The sequence below is a fragment of the Barbus barbus genome (genome assembly GCF_936440315.1).
Source record: "Barbus barbus genome assembly, chromosome: 33".
NCBI classification, from domain to species: domain Eukaryota; kingdom Metazoa; phylum Chordata; class Actinopteri; order Cypriniformes; family Cyprinidae; genus Barbus; species Barbus barbus.
Window position 1 is genome coordinate 52049 of NC_136761.1, and position 20210 is coordinate 72258.

Consider the following 20210-nt stretch of genomic DNA (forward strand, 5'->3'; position numbering starts at 1 on the left):
CGGGGTAATGATGACAAATAGACAGAATGTCACTTACCCCATTGGTGGCTGGGAGGCTGTCCCCGTCCTTCCTCCGTCCCCGTACGGGCTCTACGGCTTCTTGCGAGCGAGAGGGGATGACGTCATCAGATGTTGCCCAACTGTGCTGTCTAGGCTCCGCCTGCCCGCATTCTCCACCACTGTGGCGGGAGGGGCCAACGACAGACACAGTGGGCGTGGCGTCAAGCCTCGGAGAGGTTTTTATTAAACAATATTTAAAATAAAGTGTCCAAAGGGGGAAAAGTGTCCAAAATAAACAGGGATCTGGTGTCCTCGTTGTGCTGCGGGGCTCGTGAAGGAGGGCAGTATTCAGGAGGGAAGGGTCCAGGTAAGGGGCGGAGTCCGGCGGCCGCACGCGCTCCCGTCTGGAGGTCCCGGGGCGCGGGTGACGGCGGCTTCTGTGGCGGCTTCGTCCAACTCCTTCATCCCCGGGTGCTCGACGGGATTCCACGGCCCGGCGTCCTTGCCCGACGGCCGTATCGCGGGTGCAGTGTCGGCCGGACTGCGGGTCCGGCCGCTCGCGTCTCTGGCGGCGGCAGGTAGTTCCCTCTACGCTCCCTTTCCTGGACCCACGAGGACACCAGCGTGCATGCACGGGGAAGAGACCGGTCTCCCGAGGAGAGGCGCGCTCGGAGTTTAAACGGCGGCGGTGATGAGGCTCCATTCACGTCAGGTGCGCCTCATCACACGCCGCCAGCCCTGGCTGTTTCAGCGCCCCTCCTCTCTCTCACACACCCACTCCCGTCGGGAGCCTGGTGAAGGGCGGCGAATAAGGGACGGGGTGGTGATGATGGACAGGGGGGAGGCAGCCGACTCGTCACACTGCCCAGACCTCACCTTTCTCGGCTTGCCGAGCTACCTCGCAGGGCCTGGAAGTCAGACCCGAGCCCGAAATCGAGACGATGACGGATTCCGACGGAGCTTGTCCTCTTCCCTCCGACATGACTGCCCAGGCCTCGCTAGCCCTCTCGGGGCCGGAGAACAAGCAACTCACTTGTTTCAAAAAAATGTTTCAAAAAGTCACGAGACAAGAAATGCGAACACACATAAAATGCTGCATGGATTTTTGAAGGTGCAAAAACACAGTGCCACAGTGCCACATATAGCATTTGTATATGCGTGTACACAGGCTGTTCAGCACATCCGCTGATGTAGTGGTGGACCACTCTTAGCTGGGACGTATTGCTTAGCTTCTTTGACAAGCTATCCAAGACAGAGAAACGTAAATTGTACCTTTTTTGAGGTGGATGAGATGGGATTCCAGCAGACAGGTAAACAGGGCAGGTAAGCAGAGCAAGGCAGGCAGCAGGCAGGTAAGTAGGTTGGTTCAGACAAAGCATGGACTCCAGTAATCCAACAAACGATTGGTAAGTGGTTGAAAAATGGTGGTCAAAAAAGGCACAACTTAATATCAAAAATAATATGCAAATAGTGTTCAATAGCGATTCAATAGCATTTCAATAGCATTGTAAAGAACTGTATGCTTAATACGTTCCAACAGCTTCCTTGTTCTTTTGTTTTTAGAAAGGTGAGAGGCGGCCATCTTTAACTTCAAACATTCTCACCAACCGTCAAACTAAAAGTCCCTACAAAATAAAGGACCCCAAATCTAACAAAATATACCAGTGCTCCAATAGCACAAAAATTTAGATTAAACTCAAAATGGTTCCTACATAGCCGGCCCCTTATAGCTACTGCAGGAAGCAAGCTATAACTAACTAAATGTAATTTTCCAAGGAGCCATATATTACTCCCTTAAACTCATTATGCATTATTCACAAGGATAAATGAGTGCAAAGATTCAGTGTATGCATATGTACGATAATGTGTGCACGTGCGCAAGCTCATTCAGGTCTCACTCAGCTTTAGCTTGCTGGCCTTCTACTAGCAAGCAGATCTTACTGATAGGTCTTTCAAGCTGGCTTGTTTTGGTTTGAAGCCGTACACTGCGGACCAAGCCTTTGCAGTCAGGGAAGGCTTCAGTGACTCTAGCCAGCATCCATGATTCTCTCGGTACTGTGCTATCAGCTACTAGCCCGACGTCTCCTGGACAGAAGTTGCGTCTGACACGAGACCATTTTTGCCGTGTTTACAGAAGAGGGAGGTACTCTCGAACCCAGCGTTTCCAAAATAAGTCGGCAATGTACTGGATCTGTCTCCAGCGATGTCTGGTATAACCTGTTAGCCTGCACCAGAGCGACCTCGCACTGAACGCTCTTTGTTTGCATGTGTCATTGTTTTCTAATAGAATAAATGAAACGGGACAAAGTTAATCTTGTCAAACTCTATATCATTCTGAGGGTCTAAGCCTCAAGCATCGACGACAGATCGCTGTTTTTCGATGGAAAGCTTATAAGGAATGAGTGGCACAAATTTGCTACATTTGTGTAAGCAGTACACATCCAAACACGCAGAGTAAAAAAGCCGTACGTACCTTTATCATTGTAATAACGAGCCACAAACGCGTCCACTGCTGAAATCCCAGTTTAGTTAGAGAGGTAAGGGTCCACAGAAAAACATCCCAGCGAGCACTTTTAGTCCAGCGAAACAATAACGTTGTAATAAGGATGAATATTCCTTTGTTTACGTTTCATTTCTTCAGAGAGTTATTGTTCGCGTCCGTTATGGAATAAATTACGCTCAAAAACAGCGTCTTGGTGGTAAAAAAACAAAACGATTTTGTAGAATACGGTCTTACAAACATAATGAGACCGTCTACGGAAAAAAAAGTCTCAGAAAAGCGGAATATAGATTATTTGAATTTGGCGCTCCCTCCTGCCGGCAGTGACGCTTCTGTGACGCACGCTGTCATCTGAGCGGGGCATAACTTAGCGATCTGCTTTATCCATAAAAAACTGTTTTTTTTTTCTTCTACATTTTTTATATGTGTGTGTGTGTATTGTGTGGGGAATGTGGCCGTGTCTGCATGATTATAATCTGTATGGACGCACATCAGCGTGTTTATTAGCGACTCTATGACGGCTATCATTGTGATTCATTGATCAGCTATTATTGATTATATGGCCCATCTGTTTGATTATAATCTGAATGGAAGCACATCAGCGTGTGTTTACTGACTCTATGACCATGTCTGGCAATATCACTTCACGTCTGGCAGTGATATTTATCATTGTAATAACGAATAACGAAGAATACTTCAGTATACATACTATATACAAAGCATTTTTTTCTATTTTTTTTCCTTTTTTATTACTCAAATAATTATTTTTGTATTTTTTAGTGCTCAAATAAATCTGTCTATTATTTTATAATTGAAAAACTATGCAGGAACATGTATAATGACTAAAATAGCTTGTATAATTCTGCAATCCATTTGGTGGTTATTTTTCCTCAAACAGGGGGGTGGGGGGACTATAAATAGTTTCAGAAAAAATATTGCAGGAATCTCATTTTTCATGGTATCTTCTTCAAATTTGAAATATGAACTGATGAGACACATGGCTTTCGATCCATTACTTTTCTGGATTGCTCCAGGACTTATTTCATGTATTTGTATATGAAATAAAAAAACATTCAGTGTGGAAAAATATTTTTCAAGGCACGTCAGTGTCTATAACTTTTTATCTTTTTGAGCATTATCAACTCTGGATGATAGATAGTAAAGCCCAGAGTCTCTTCTTTCCAAAGATACCTAATTTGTTTGTGTAAGCACACTTTGTCACAAACTGTTACCATTTTAATTCAGGTAGGTTATTTTCACCTGCGAGGCCCTAAATGGGGTTGAAGGTTAACAGGATAAAGATCTTCTTTCACGAACAAACCTGGAGGTAAAACAGGCTGCACCTTAAGCTGCAGTATATGATTAGGTGTTAACGGCTCCAAGTCATTTGGGTTATCAGAAACAGTCGTGAGTGGACGGCTATTGAGAATGGCCTCAACCTCACACATTACTGTTTGAAGGCCTTCATCATCCAGATACTGCTGGCTGGTGACTGACCGTAACATCATTTTGATCATGCGAATCAACCTCTCCCATATCCCTCCATAATGGGCACCATGGGGAGGGTTAAATGTCCATCTCACTCCCTTTTGGAGCAGATTTTTTTCAATTTGTTGCATGTTCCAAGATTTCAAGGACTCTTTTAGTTCCTTTTCAGTTGCAACAAAGTTTGTTCCATTATCTGACCGCAACTCGGACACTGGTCCTCTTCTGGCAATGAAACGTCTGAATGCATGAATGCAAGAGTCAGTATCAAGTGAATGTGCAACCTCCAAGTGTATAGCACGGCTGGTAAGACATGTGAAAATCATGCCGTACCGTTTTAAAATGCTGCGACCTCGTTTTACCTCTAATGGCCCAAAATAATCGACCCCTACATGCGTGAAGGGTGGAAGGTCAGGGGTCAACCTGTCAACTGGCAAGTCTGACATTTTTTGTTCACCTGCACTCAACTTGACTCTTCTACACCTGGTGCATTCATAAACTACCTTTCTGGCCAGAGTGTTGGCGCAAGGAATCCAATATCTTTGTCTGAGTTTGGAGAGCATGAAATTTCTTCCACTGTGTCCAACTTCTTGATGGATGTGCTGAAGTAAGAGTTTGGAAACGTGATGGTCCTTAGGGAGAATAGCAGGGTGTTTCTGCTCAGTGGGCATTGCCATTTTACTCAGACGTCCACCAACCCTTAAGATGCCATTGGCCAGAAGAGGATTTAGCCTGTAGATGGAGCTGTTTCTGTTTATATTTTGCATGCCTTTCTGCAAACAGGCTATTTCTTGTGGGAATCCCTGCCTTTGGCAAAACTGTAAGATTGCGACCTCAGCATCCTCTAGATCACTAATTGATAGTACATATGGGCCTGTCTTTTCATGTTTTCCTTTTATTGTGGTCATGATATGTCTGTTTAGATCTTTCTTGCCATTCTTAAGTAATTTCAACAGAACAGACTTGAACCTCAGGAACCATGCCACAGCTTTCTTAAGCCCCATCCAAGTTGAGAAATAATTCATGAGGTAAGTAGTGGCATCACAGTTTTCCTTCACAGCAACATTGACAGTGACAACTCCTTTTCTTAATTCAGGGTCATATGGAGACAGAATGGGTTCAGATGGAAGCTCTGGCCAGCAATGAGATGGTTCCTTCAGAAAGTCTGGCCCACTGATCCATGTTGTTCTTTTCAAGAATATGTTGACATGTAGTCCCCGGGAGGCGTAATCGGCGGGATTGAGTTTTGTGGCTATATACTTCCATTGGGAGACATCTGACGCACTTCTGATGACATTAACACGGTTTGCCACAAAGGTTAGGAATCTTCTGCTTTCATTCCGGATGTACCTTAGAACAGTCATGCTATCTGTCCAAAACAGAGACTTTTCCAATTCCATATGCAACTCCTCAGATAGCATCTTGTCCATTCGTACGGCCAAAACTGCAGCAGTGAGCTCCATTCGTAGTGTGGTCATCAGTTTTAAGGGAGCAACTCGGGCCTTTCCCATTATAAAGGTGACGTGGACCTTTTTGCTGCCAGTCAGCCTAAGATAGGTAACTGTTCCATACCCAAGGTCACTCGCATCACAGAAGTGGTGCATCTGTGCTGTTTTGACATCTCCAAAGTTGTTTGGTACAAGGCATCGGTTGACCTTGAACTCCCTCACTCTTGGAAGATCTTGCCACCATTGCTTCCAGGCTTGAGCCTGGACCTCTGGCAATTCTTCATCCCATCCAGTGTTCTGCTTGCACAACTCTTGCAAGATGTGTTTTGCCGGAAAGGTGAGAGGTGCAAGGAATCCAAGTGGGTCATATATAGAACTGACCATAGACAGAATCCCACGTCTGGTGCATGGATGCTCCTTTATGTTCACCTGGAATGTGAAAGTGTCTTCCTTAACACACCATTGCACACCGAGAGCTCTTTCCACTGGCAAATCTTCTATGTCAAGGTCAAGATTCTTTATGTCCTTGGCCCTCTCAGGTTCTGGAATGGAGGCCAATACAGCTCTGTTGTTACTAATCCATTTGGTCAATTTAAAGCCTCCAGTTGCACAGAGTAATTTCAGCTCTTTACAAAGTCTAATGGCATGGCCCTCTGTGTCCACCACCTTCAACAAATCATCCACATAGAAGTTGTTCTCGACTGTGCTAGTTGCATCAGCTGAGAAGCACCCCTTGTTATCCTCAGCTGTCCTCTTTAAAGCATAACTTGCACAGCTAGCTGATGATGTTGCGCCAAAAAGATGTACGATCATCTTGTACTCTTTCAGTGGCTGACTAACGTCCCCATTTGGCCACCAAAAGGAAGCGCAAGAAATTCACATGATGAGATGGGACCTTTACTTGATAGTACATTTTCTCCACATCAGCCATGATAGCGATGTTGTCAAGACGAAAACGGACTAAGACCCCAATTAAGCTGTTTGTAAGATTGGGACCTTGAATGAGTTCATTGTTCAGTGAGGCACCCTGATAAGCTGCAGAGCAGTCAAATACCACACGCAAGCTCCCCTTCCTTGGGTGAAACACACCATGGTGCGGAATATACCACACTTTTCCATTTTCCTGCATCAACTGGTCTTGGGGTACAAGTTCAGCATGTCCGCATGATAGGACCTTTTCCATAAATGCCCTATACTCATTATGAAAGTCACTATTCCTTTGAAACTTTCTTTTTAAAGACAATGCTCGTTGCTCTGCCATGTGACGATTGTTTGGCATCATAGGATTATCCTTCTTGAATGGCAAAGGCAGTTGATAATGTCCATCCACTAATTCAACGGAGCTGTCCATTATCTGCACGAATTTGTGGTCTTCCACCAACATTTGTTTCTTTTCCTCAAAACAATTTTCTGGGAAATCATAGTTGTATTGCTGAATCAAGAGTTCACTCAGGTTATCAACAGAAATCCGATGTGCATGAATATATTTCTGACCTTGCTTGTTGATGCATACATCCTCATTGTGGAGAAGTCCATTCACCACCCATCCTAGCAGTGTTTTAACAGCAAAGGGTCCATTACCCTGGCTATTGATAATTCTCCAAGGTTCCATCAATTTGGGTGCATTAATCCCAATCAGAAGGTCAATCCCAGCATTAATGTTGGGAATATCCACATCTTGAAGATAGGGCCATTTTCGAATATCTTCTCGTCTGGGGATATGTTCCCTGTTGACTGGAATTTCCTGCTGAGTGTAAACTTTTTATGAATTTTATGAATTCCTTTCCTTCCAAGCTACACACTTCCAGGCCCTTGACTACCAGACTGTTAACAGATTTATTTTGCCCCATAGTGCGCAGAAGTATTTGCTGATGTTTCCCATTAGCATTCAAGTTCAAATTCAAGCCTAACGCAGTACAGATAATTATTATTATTATTGTTATTTTTAATAAAAAGACATAGATAAAATACAATTAGAATAGATAGTGCTAGAGTTAGAGCGTCAAGTAAAGATGTTACAGATGAGTTTTTAGCCGTTTCTTGAAGATGGGTAAGGATTCGGCTGCTCGGATCGAGTTGGGCAGGTCATTCCACCAGATGGGAATGAATTTAAGGCTTTATCCATATAAGCATTAGTAATTTTATATTCATCTCCAAAATGAAGTTCCAATAGCCGTTTTGCCTCTGCATACCCTCTATCTGCATCCATATGAAGGCAACTTTTGACCAGCTCTTTAGGTTGGCCAGAGGTGTATTGTTCAAGGTAATACAGTCTGTCTTGGCTATTGCTGGTGTTTCTCTCAATACAGTGTTCGAATGTCTGCATAAATGGTCTGAAGTTCAGAGGTTCACCGTTAAACATGGGTAGATGCCTAGTTGGAAGTGAAGTCATTTTCTGTTGCTGTGCAATAAGATCAACAACAGCACCCAGGTTGCTGGTATCTGAGCTTAACCCTCTGGGCCCTGAGGGTGTTTTGGGGGCCTGGAGAACTTTCGACATGCCCTGACATTTGTGCTTTTTTCAGTTGCTTATAAAAATATAAATGGCTAAAGTCTAATAACACTGTAAACAGCATAAACTGGGCTACAATGTTATGTTAGCAGCATTTGTGTACATGATTGTGTTTTTGAGAAAACAACGTTTATGCGTGGTTAGTGAAAAAGTAAAATTTTGAAGTCACTGAAATAAGACCATAAAACACATACAGAACAATTGTTTACAAGACTTTTGAGAACCAGATCTTGTAGGCTAGAATATTTACTTCACAATTATGTGAAAATTATTCAGCTTACTCATTCACAGAAAACAATATATTGATTTAAATGTTTAAAGACATGTTTTGTGATCTAAAGCCAAAATGCGAGGGAGTGGTAATGGGCTTGAATATTAAGTGATTCTCACCTGAGAGACAAAGGACCCTCCCCTAAAGCTGCTAATGGCCCATCAGTGTGACTGTGACTGAGGCAGGTAAGACAGAGAGTGTGAGGAGACTGAAAAAATGGGGTTTTTAAATGATTTGTATTTTATTTACAACACAGTATAATCAAAACATACATAATGAAGGTCAAAGACACATTATTGTGCACACTGATCTAACCACAGAGATGTGACCAGACTTTGAGTCATTCCTGCAACAGATTCTGTTCAACAAGTGAAACAGATAAATCATGCCTGATATTTACGTGTTATTTAAGTGTTTCTGCTACTTTCCATGGATTCAAGAAGAAACTGTTGAACTTCTGATGTTGGTGCAGCGCTCTCAGAGGAAAACAGTTGGAAGAGACTGAAAGTCAGCAGGATTCATCATCTGTGGTGCAGGTGTCTGATTCAATAAAATACAAACAACCAAAAAAAGAGAAAAAACATTTGTGAGCATGTTTATATCAGGAGCATCTCTCTCTCTCTATATATGTTTTGTAGTCATTGACTCAGTCATGCTTTGTATTATCGTTTAAAAAATGAGATATTTTATTTTTGAGAAACTAATTATTGTTTAGCATGCAATTATACTCTATTTTTGAACAGAGTATGCTATTAATCATAAACATGTTGTAAACATACTTAGACTCGTAGCATTCATCATGTTACAATATACTCTCATATTACTTTTATTGTTTTATAAAGAGCATGAAAACATACTCACACCGTAAGAAATTTAAATACAATGAATTGCCCATCATATTCACAATGTTTTACTGGATTTCAAACATGTTAGTCAGGAATTATAGTTTGGGGAAAACCCAACTAGTTATATAGCCATCCTGAACATCATGCATTATTTTATAGTATAGAGGATATGATTCTGCAGTCATAGACTCACTCATGCTTTATACTATAAAAGGATGAACTTTGCACTATAAAAAATATATTTTATATCTGAGAACTAATTGTTATCGTTTAGCACGCTATTAAAATATATTTTTGAACAGATATTATTAATAATAAACATGGTCTAAACATTCTGAGATGCGTAGCATTTATCGTGTTGTAATTTGGGAACAACCCATCTAGTAATGTGTTCAAGTTTATGTCACAATAACAGTTAACTAATGCAAAACATAAACATTATTTACTTATTCATCAAACTCTTGAGGAAATCCAGCCTTTACTCAGCGCGTCTTCTTCCAGAAAGTAACAGTAGCAGCGATGAACTCCTCACTGACACTGTGACGCTTTGTTTATGCTCCGCGCGCGGGTCACATGGTTATTTGCATGTGAACGCGAGGGGGCGGGATCTCATTAAAAATAATGAGTTAGACAGGACAGACTGAACATCGTGTTGGTTTCATACGGATTACTTCATCACAGAATATTTGTTTTCGATATGACTTACTTCATTTGAAAGTGGACACTTCAGGCTTTCTATAGAGATAACTCTCATGTTTTTGTGTTGAGTATTTGCTGAGTTTCACTTCATTTTAGTGACGCATTTCTGAAAACAGATCACGGAGAAGACAGAGAGCGCACCCTGTTTGTTTTCTTTATTCTTCAAAAGCACAACGTTTAGTTGTTATTATGAGTGTATACAAATAAAAAAAGACCCCTTACAGATTCGAATGGTGTATTGCTCTTATCTGAACGATCAAAAATGGCAGAGTAATTCAAGCTCATTTCTGCCTTATCAGGAAAATCTGCCCCAAAACGCGTATTCGCGTTTGTCGGGCTCAGAGGGTTAAAGGAGCATATGGAAAGGAAGTACCTGCAGCTGCTTGACTGGTCGGATTCAATTGTAAGGTCTGAACAGGCCTTTGTGACCTCCGTGGTCTTGTATCCTGTGTTAAAACCTTTTGCAATGGTGTTTTGGGAACAGTAGAGATTCTGGCATATTCCACTGGTGAGGATTCTGGATGAACATGTTCCTTGATTCTGTCATAATTGCTCTCCAGATACGCATTCATGCCATCTCCTGGCAATTCGGAAACTTCTGTCAATATGAGTTTAGAGTTCATAGATTCAGCATCAATGCTCTGTAACACTCGCACTTTTGCATTAGCTGCAGCCAACTCTGTTTCAAGTTCAACTCTTTCCATTGCATTTTGCACTTTAATTCTTTCCATTTCCAAGGCGTGTTTTTTCCTCAGTCCTTCAGTACGTTGCAATAGAGCTGCCTTTTCAGCTTCAGCTTTTAAACGTGCGGAAGACACTGACGAAGATTTTGAGGCAACACTGGCACCAGAACGTGAATGTTCTACTTTACTGGCACGTGCTGCCACAATGGATATACTGTCCAGAGGAGACACCACAGTTTGGGGTTCATAGCTTTGAGCATTCTTCCACATTTCTACCTCATTCAAAAATGTTTCAAAGGTTTGCATCTTTGGTTGGTACCAATCATAATTGTCACTTTTCTTTTCCTTTTCCTCACACAGCACTTGCACAGATTGATGCACATCTTTAAATTCGTCCAATGCCACATGGAGATGTTCAATGCCTGTGTCAACGGCTTCAATATCTCCACCTTTTAATAATTCCTTTAATTCATTCATTTTACGTGTACACACACTAAGTTTTCCTCTGCGCGTTGCGCAAAGCTCTTTGAGTTTGTCATCAGCCATATTTTAGCTTTTTTGAGAACAACAACAAAAAGATTCATTTAAGCTTACACATGCGTGAACAAAAAATCATTGACCGCTCCAGTAGCAAATCCAGTAATAAATGATAATGCACTCCAATAGTGAACTTGAAAAGGTAAATTCTCAAAAGATCCAAAACTTCGTCAACTCCAAAGTATCAAAAAAAAAAAAAAAAAAAAAAAAACTTTTACGCTTCAATAACAGTCAAACAAATGCTTCCATGGGTTCCAAACAATTTGATTGTGAAGCAGTGTAAGCGGTTGCAAAGTTATTTACTTAATGTAGTGGCGGACCACTCTTAGCTGGGACGTATTGCTTAGCTTCTTTGACAAGCTATCCAAGACAGAGAAACTTAAATTGTACCTTTTTTGAGGTGGATGAGATGGGATTCCAGCAGACAGGTAAACAGGGCAGGTAAGCAGAGCAAGGCAGGCAGCAGGCAGGTAAGTAGGTTGGTTCAGACAAAGCATGGACTCCAGTAATCCAACAAACGATTGGTAAGTGGTTGAAAAATGGTGGTCAAAAAAGGCACAAATTAATATTAAAAATAATGTCCAAATAGTGTTCAATAGCGTTTCAATAGCATTTCAATAGCATTCCAATAGCATTGTAAAGAACTGTGTAACAGTCTTGACCTGTCACATTAGTTTCCCTTTGGTATGTAAGGCTACTACCTGACATTAGGGGGAGGTAGTGTGCTTATTGCTCTACCATATCAGTAAGGCAAGGATAGAAGAAGTGAGAGGTGTTTGGGGACCAGCAGCATGGCTTACCACTCTTAGAGTCCAGACTGGGAATCTATGGGATTTTCTGCTCAGTCAATAAGAATTCTTTAGTCCTTCCTGATAATATCCAGGGCCCGTATTCATGAAGAATTTTAATGCAAAAAGTAGCTCCTAGTGACAAAATTCTAAGAAAATTCTTAGAAATGTGGGCGTTTACTCTTAAAATTAAAGAAAAAATCCTAGTAAAGAAAAAAGTAATTCAGAAAGCATCTTAACCCTTAAAAGAGGTCTTAAGGTCAAACTTGTTAGGAGTACGGACGAGGACTTTTAAGGGGCTTAAGAGTTTCTTTAACAGCGGAGAAATTGCGCCAGAAATCACTACATTAAAATATTTGGCAACTGGAAAAATGCAACTATGCAGCAGTGATGATTTGGGTCTGTTACAGCACTTATTAGGCTTATATGTCTCTGTTCATTTCCTATAAAACACAGTAAATATGCAGGGCTGGCGCCAAGGCGCCCAAACGAGTTACTGTGCCCCCCCACTTTCCATCCTCTCCCCTCCTTGCTGAACGCGATCGATTTTGAAAGCGAAAGTACCGATAAAACAGCGCACATAATGCGATTGCACGCTTTAGCGAGCGTCAGCAACTGCACGAGATCACAGATTGCAGACCCCCGACACACACACACACAACATGATTTGTGCCCCCCCCTAGTAATTTAAATGCCCCCCGATGGAGGTGCCCTGGCGCTGGCTCTGTAAGTATGACAGCATCGTAAATAAAAAATAAAGAATATATATACATATATAATGTGTGTGTGTGTGTGAGAGAGAAAGAGCGAGAGGAAAAATTCCGCCTGTAATTTCAAAGTGAAGACTTACCGGTTTCACACTGCAAGCGTAAGCAGCGCGTATTTTTTTCGGCGCCCATGTTAACGGATGAGAGCGTTCACACAGCACGCAGGAGCGGCGCGGCAGCGCGTAGCAGGAGCAGAGCAGGAGCGGCAGTGCCGCGATCGTTTCGGCGCCGAGTCTATTTTTGCTGCGCTGCTTACGCTCAATTAAAGTGACAAAGCATTGATTATGGACAAAATACACACGAAAAAGTGAAATTGTTCCCCAGAATGTAAATTAATGACATCTACTGTGTTGTAAATAGAGTATAAACTTCAGTAAAAAAAATAATAATACTATATATTACAAAAAAACTAAATAAAATAAAGTTTTTGCTCTAATCACTAAAATTAGTTTAAATAATTTATACTGTTATTTCAGCTTAAGTCACTGGTTAATTGTATTAATTATGTTAGCCTATATGTGTTATATAACTATATAGTAAGTTGCCGTAAGAACAGGTGTCATGTTGACATCATGATGACGGTACTAGTGCTAATGCAAAGAAGACAATCATGGACGACACTCGTCTAATCGTGGAGGTTGAGAAGCATACAGTTATTTATGATCCTCATAATTTACTATATAAAGACTTGCAGGCGAAGGAAAAAGCATGGGAGGATGTTACATCAGCACTCGGTGCAGAAAGTACCTTTCTTACTTTTTTGTTTTCAATTTTTAGCATGCCCACGTACGAACAAATGAATAGCTAATTAACTAAATACAATAGACAGAATAAGGTCACACATGCTACATACATCTACGCTGTAGACTACTGTATGTCTATTTTAGACTTAATTCTCGATAAATTGATCATTAAAAAACGTGTCTATTAAGAAGTTTAAGGTTACTTATTACAGACATTGTTTGGATTTTCTATGTTTTTGATGGGTAATGTAAATTTTCTGTTTATAAGATAGATAAAAACTACAAATGATTTTCTTAATAATGTTTTTTTTTATGAAATAGGTAATTTATACCATAATTCATATATCAAAATATCAGCATTTAAATTATTCTACACATATATAAAATATGTAAAAGCAATTACTGTGCAAGGTTAATGACAACCTCAAAAGCACTGTCAATACTACAATGTAATGTTCAGGATAAAGCATTGTGTTGGCCTCAGCCATGCAAATCCAATCAGTACAGTTTCTGAAGTATTACAATCAGTAAAGAAACAACACTGATGAAATAAAAACATTTATTTAAAAATGGATACTTTTCACACAATAATCACACATGTATAAGAAATATGAGATATACGTATACAATTAAATGTTTCAAGTTGAGGAGGAAGGTAGGCTATTCTTCCTTCATCTTACATTGTGTAAACTGTATAGAGTGTACCCAAAGTCTGCGTCTCATCCTTTTTCGTAGTCTTCTTAACAACATATATAGCGCGATTGCCTTCCTTCTGTCAACAACTCTCACTACACGCAAACAAAGCATAAAAGAAAGTTGAAAACAAACTTATATTTCGTAATTTATAAAAAAAAAAAAAAAATACAGTTTTCCATCTGTAATGTATTTTAAATAGAAATAAAACAAAGCTAACTTATTACCCATTATTGAGAAATCTGTATAAAATCCGCGGTTCGTGTGCGCGCTGCAAACGCTGCCGGTGTGAATGCAAAATGGATACGCGCTGCTTCTGCTCTGCTTCCGTCCTGCTTGCACGCTGCGTACGCCCTGCTTACGCTTGCAGTGTGAAACCGGCATAATATACCCTACTCTTAAAAGCACTCTTTTATTTCCTTCTTGACAACCAATCAATCACAGTCTTCAAAAGATTGTGTCATACATAGCAACGGGGTCAACCCCGCCTCCTCACTAAGATGAAAGTTTTTGTCTTTTCCTTACTCAGAGTTGCTCTCAGATCGGTCCCGAATCGCTCTTAAGCTAAGACTCCTACGTAAAAGTTTTTAAGCTAAATTAAGAGTTTTCTGAGAGGATTCTTAGAATCTTTATGAATACGGAGGAGGATTGTACTTCAAAAGGACTGTTTAACCCCAGGACACCTTACTTCTATTCTCCTCGTTATCTTCTGGGTCGATGTACAAGGACAAAAGTCTTGTTGCTTGATGACGGATTATATCAGATTGGTGCCGGCCATTTCATTTCCAGACTGTTGTGCACTTGAGTACAGCAGAAAAGAATTTGTCATTTCTGCCTATCCAGATAAGAACATTTGCACTACTTTTGTAAATAATATTGTTGATGCGTGACTTTGTCCTTCTATGTTGAAATGCTTTGACTCTGGGTATTATATGTGTGATTTCCTATCAGGTATTGATGATCGTATGTATTCTTTACCTCGTTCTTTTGTGAATAATACTCTTTATTGCATCTATTTCTTGTCTTTTTGAGTATTTGTACTAACACAGACCATAGCCGTTGGTTCCCTCCCTAATATAAATTTGGTGGCAATTAGTCTGGGTGTGAATACTAAACGAAGTGTTACACAGTGGTGCCCGAACAGGGACCTGCAGGCATTTATAAGCTCTTGTGTTCAGTATAGATTTCAGATATTTCAATATGGCAAGTGAGGCTGCTCTGGGAGAGGATGCATATGGTCCTGAACTGGATTTCTCATCTGAGGCATGTATTACCCGAAGAGACCCGTTGGGTGAGTTAATGCACACATTCAGCAACTTGTACATTGATCCAGGAGAAGAGGAGGGAAATATCTTGGATGATGTGCAGGAAAGGTGTCTACCCCCACCCCCCCTTGAATGGGAAAGTGAGCATAACCAAGCCACACCAATATCAACAACAATGATAGTAGAGAGGCTATCAGATCGACTAACTACACTTGAAGGCAGCTGGGAAGAGAATAAACGGTGGTTAGATGAGTGTGTTTCTCAAGAGTTGTTGGAATCCAAGGTTCAAACGCTGAAGGAAACAATGAACTACCGTTTTGATAGAGAGAGAGATAGAACTCTCTTTGATAGAGAGAGAGATAGAACAGTTGGAACTAGCAATAAGGGACTTAGGACAATCCATGATAGACTGCTTGAAACGGAGGGATGTCCAAATTGAACAAAAATTCAAATCATGTAATGCTCGCTTGTATAACTCCACACAGACAGTTCCCAATTGCTCTACTCCTCATACAGCTTCTCAGAATCAAACTTATAATGTACAGAACATTCCATCAATGTATTCAGAAAGTCATACATCCTTGCAGTACAATCCCCCGGTTCAACTTGAGTTCCCTATCTTCTGTGATGCTCAGGAAGAGGATCCTGTAAACTTCATTGAGCGATGTGAAGAGTACTTTGCAGTTCGACCTCTTAGTGATGCTGAAGTTCTGGCTGCTTTGACTGCTGTGCTCAAAGGTACCGCTAAAGACTGGTGGCTGGCAGAACGGAAACACATGAGGAGTTGGAAGCATTTCCGATAAGTCTTCTTGCAGTCCTTCTTAAGTGAAGACTACGAAGACGTAGCTATTAGAAGATTGCAGGAAAGAAAACAAGGGGCGAAGGAATGTATTCGGGACTTTGCTTACCGGTATCGAGCGTTGTGTATGAAATGGAAAAGTGGAATGAGTGAGAGAGACATTGTCCAGGCTGTCCTAAGAAACTGTAACCCTCGTCTAGCTAGTCTGTTAAGAGGGACCGTGAAGGATTTTGCTGAACTAGTAAGGATTGGCACACAAATCGAAAGGGATTTTGAAGAGTCCAAGAAGTATTGGAGTCAAGTTAACACAGCTGGCCAAAAGAAGAAAGTTCAACCAGCTCGCTGTCTCCAAGTAGGACCTTGTCATACTAGTACGAGCATAGTCCAACCTTCCCATAATCCAGCCATAACTGGAGTCAAGACTGTCACCATCCCTATTATTTTACAAGATCAATACTGTACAGCAATGGTAGATACTGGTAGCACACTCTCGCTCATTAAAAAGTCAACCTGGGACCAGATGAGCAAGAATGAGTCATATCAGCTCTGTGGTGGACAAGCATTTCTTCTCGCCAATGGACAGCAGCAGACTGCAATTGGAAGAGTGACTTGGAAGTGTGAGATCCAAGGATGTAAGATGGAGCTAGCATTATACATAATGAGTGATGTGGATTTGACTGTGCCAATCATCCCAGGGATGGACTTTTTGATGGATTCTGGATTGACTTTAGACTTTCAGAGATCACAATACACCATACCCGCCAGAGAAGGAAGAGCTGAAGAAACTTTCCCTTTCTTGCCACATGGATCCCAAGCGACAGTACATTTTTATATAGCTGTACCCATCCCTCCTACATCTACCGAAACCCAGTTGATCATTCAAAAACTGGTTCAGCAAGCTAATACTAATGGTCAGTTCAGAATACAACTGGAAAAGTTAATGTTGCAATGGCCCGCAGTATGCACTCATGAAATAGGACATTCCAACATGGTAAAACACCAAATCCTCACAACTGATGAAGTACCAGTCAGAAAACGCCCATATAAAGTGTCTCTGGACAAGCAGCAGTTCATTGAATCTGAAATCAATAATCTGCTAACCAAGAAGATTGTCAGGCCATCAGCGTCTCCATGGGCAGCACCTGTCGTAGTAGTGCCTAAGTTCAAGTTCAAGTTCAAGTTCAAGTTCAAGTTGAGCTTTATTGTCATTCCGCTACATGTGGGGACATGCAGTGGAACGAAATGTCGTGTCTCGCAGGACCACGGTGCTACATAAATACAGACATTACAACAATGAAGTAAAAAAAACACTATAAACCTATACACTACTAACAGATTTAACTATAAGTATACTATAAGTATTTACCCTATACAAACTAAAAAGGATAAAAAATACAACTATACGAATGCTTCACATAAATATTACCCTATACAAACTAAAAAATAGAAGATAAAAAATACAAACTATACGAATGCTTCACAAATACTGTACATGTGCAAAGAGAGACATTTGAGTCAGCAGCTGGTTGGGGAACAGTGCAGGATGATTTGTAGTGCATGAGCATGTAAACATACATATATTGCTGAGTCTTTTGTGAGATTGTGCACACGCAGCAGTGTGTGTAAGTGTCCATAGTGCACATAGTGTAAAGTGTAAGTGTCCATAGTGCACATAGTGTAGAGTGTGAGTGTCCATAGTGTAAAGTGTCCATAGTGCACATAGAGGAGAGTGTCCATAGTGTAAAGAAAAATAAGAATAAAATAAATTTAAAAAAATAATTAAAGTTCCATACAGTTTTTCTTTGGTGTGGGGGGGTGGTCCATGTTCAGGAGGTAGGGGTTTGCATGGGGTTTCAGAGGGGGGCGGGGTGGTTTGAGTTCAGGGCTCTCACAGCCTGGGGGAAAAAGCTGTTGAGCAGTCTGGCGGAGGGGGCTCTGATGCTCCGGTACCGTCTTCCTGATGGTAGGAGCTGGAAGAGACTGTGGGAGGGATGGGTGGAGTCCTTCACGATGCTGTTGGTTTTGCTGGAGCATCGTGTAAGGAAGATGTCCAGGATGGAGGGGAGAGGGGCACCGATGATCTTTGCAGCTGTGTTCACTGTCAGCAGCACTGCAGTTCCCGTACCAGACAGTGATGCAGCTGGTCAGCACACTCTCAATGGTGCCTCTGTAGAATGTGGTGAGGATGGGTGGAGGGAGACTTGCTCTTTTCAGCCGGCGGAGAAAGTGTAGGCGCTGTTGTGCCTTTTTGGAGAGTGACATGGTGTTGGTGGTCCAGGTGAGATCCTCTGTGATGTGCACCCCCAGGAATTTAGTGCTGCTGACTCTCTCCACAGTCGAGCTGTCGATGGTCAGTGGGGGGTGGTCAACGGAGTTTCTCCTGAAGTCCATCACAACCTCCTTTGTCTTCTCCACATTGAGGGACAGATTGTTTGTGCCACACCATTCAGCCAGCTGTGCCACTTCCTCTCTGTAGTGCGTTTCATCGTTGTTGCTGATGAGACCTACCACTGTTGTGTCATCAGCAAACTTGATGATGTGGTTGGAGCTGAACTTGGCAGTGCAGTCGTGGGTCAGCAGTGTGAAGAGCAGCGGGCTAAGCACACAGCCTTGTGGAGCACCTGTGCTCAGTGTTGTAGTGCTCGAGGTGTTGTTGCCGACACGGACTGACTGAGGTCTTCCAGTTAGAAAGTCCAGGATCCAGTTACAGAGGGAATTGTTAAGGCCCAGCAGGTTTAGCTTATTTATGAGCTGTTGTGGGATTATTGTGTTGAATGCCGAGCTGAAGTCAATGAACAGCATTCTAACATAGGAGTCTTTATTTTCTAGGTGGGTAAGAGCCAGGTGGAGGGTGGAGGAAATTGCATCGTCCGTAGAGCGGTTTGGACGGTATGCAAACTGGAGCGGGTCGAGTGTGTTGGGGAGGCTGGTTTTGATGTTATGCATGACTAGCCTCTCAAAGCACTTCATGGAGACGGTATGAAGTCTAAGAACTATGAAGGATGGTAGTTCATGATTGTGTGTAGACTATCGGGGTTTGAATGCTAAAACTCACCTCGATGCATACCCTATGCCACAGATCCAAGATATTCTGGAATCCTTGCATGGTGCCACAATATTCAGTACACTTGACCTAAAAAGCGGGTACTGGCAGGTGGAAATGATGCCTGACAGCATCCAGAAAACTGCCTTTGTCACTTCATCTGGGCTATACGAATTTTGTTGTCTTCCTTTCGAGCTTAAAAATGCTGCTGCAACTTTCCAGAGACTAATGGAACAGGCACTTAGAGAAATCAAGGGTAAGTGCTGTTGCATTTACATTGATGACGTTGTGGTGTTCTCCAAGAATGAGGAAGAACATCTTTGCCACCTGCAGCAAGTTTTCCATTGTCTCCATAAAGCTGGTCTAACCCTCAACTTGAACAAATGTAACTTCATGCAACAGACTCTTACTTTCTTAGGGCACATTGTGTCAAGCAGTGGAATAAAAACAGATCCAGCAAAAGTAGAGGCAGTCGCTTCTTTTCCAACCCCTCAGTCAATCAAAGACGTGCAACGATTCCTAGGACTCGCTGGTTGGTACCACCGCTATATTTCTAATTTCTCTGAGAAAGTTGCCCCACTTCATGCACTGAAACAAAAAAAATCCACTTGGTTATGGTCAGAACAATGTCAACATGCATTCAACACTATAAAACAGGATTTAACTCAAGCACCAGTGTTGATACCCCCAGATTTCAGTAAATCATTCACAGTGCAAACAGATGCTAGTGAGGTTGGGTTAGGTGCGGTGCTTACTCAGGAAACAGCAGGTGAAGAAAAGGTCATCGCCTATGCTTCACGTTTATTACGTGGAGCAGAGAAGGCATACTCTGTTTCTGAAAAGGAATGTTTAGCGGTAATCTGGGCTGTAGAAAAGTGGAGGCCGTATTTGGAGGGATGACCATTTACAGTTATCACGGACCATTCAGCGCTGATATGGGTCTTTCAGCACCCAAAGCCATCATCACGCCTCACCCGTTGGACCTTGAGATTACAAGATTTTCACTTTACCGTAAAGTATCGTAAAGGTCAATGCAATGTAGTGCCTGACATATTGTCCAGAGTGCATACCAATCACACTCCTCAGGAAATGATTGCAGTAATCAAAGCCACTGAAGTATTATCAAGCAACT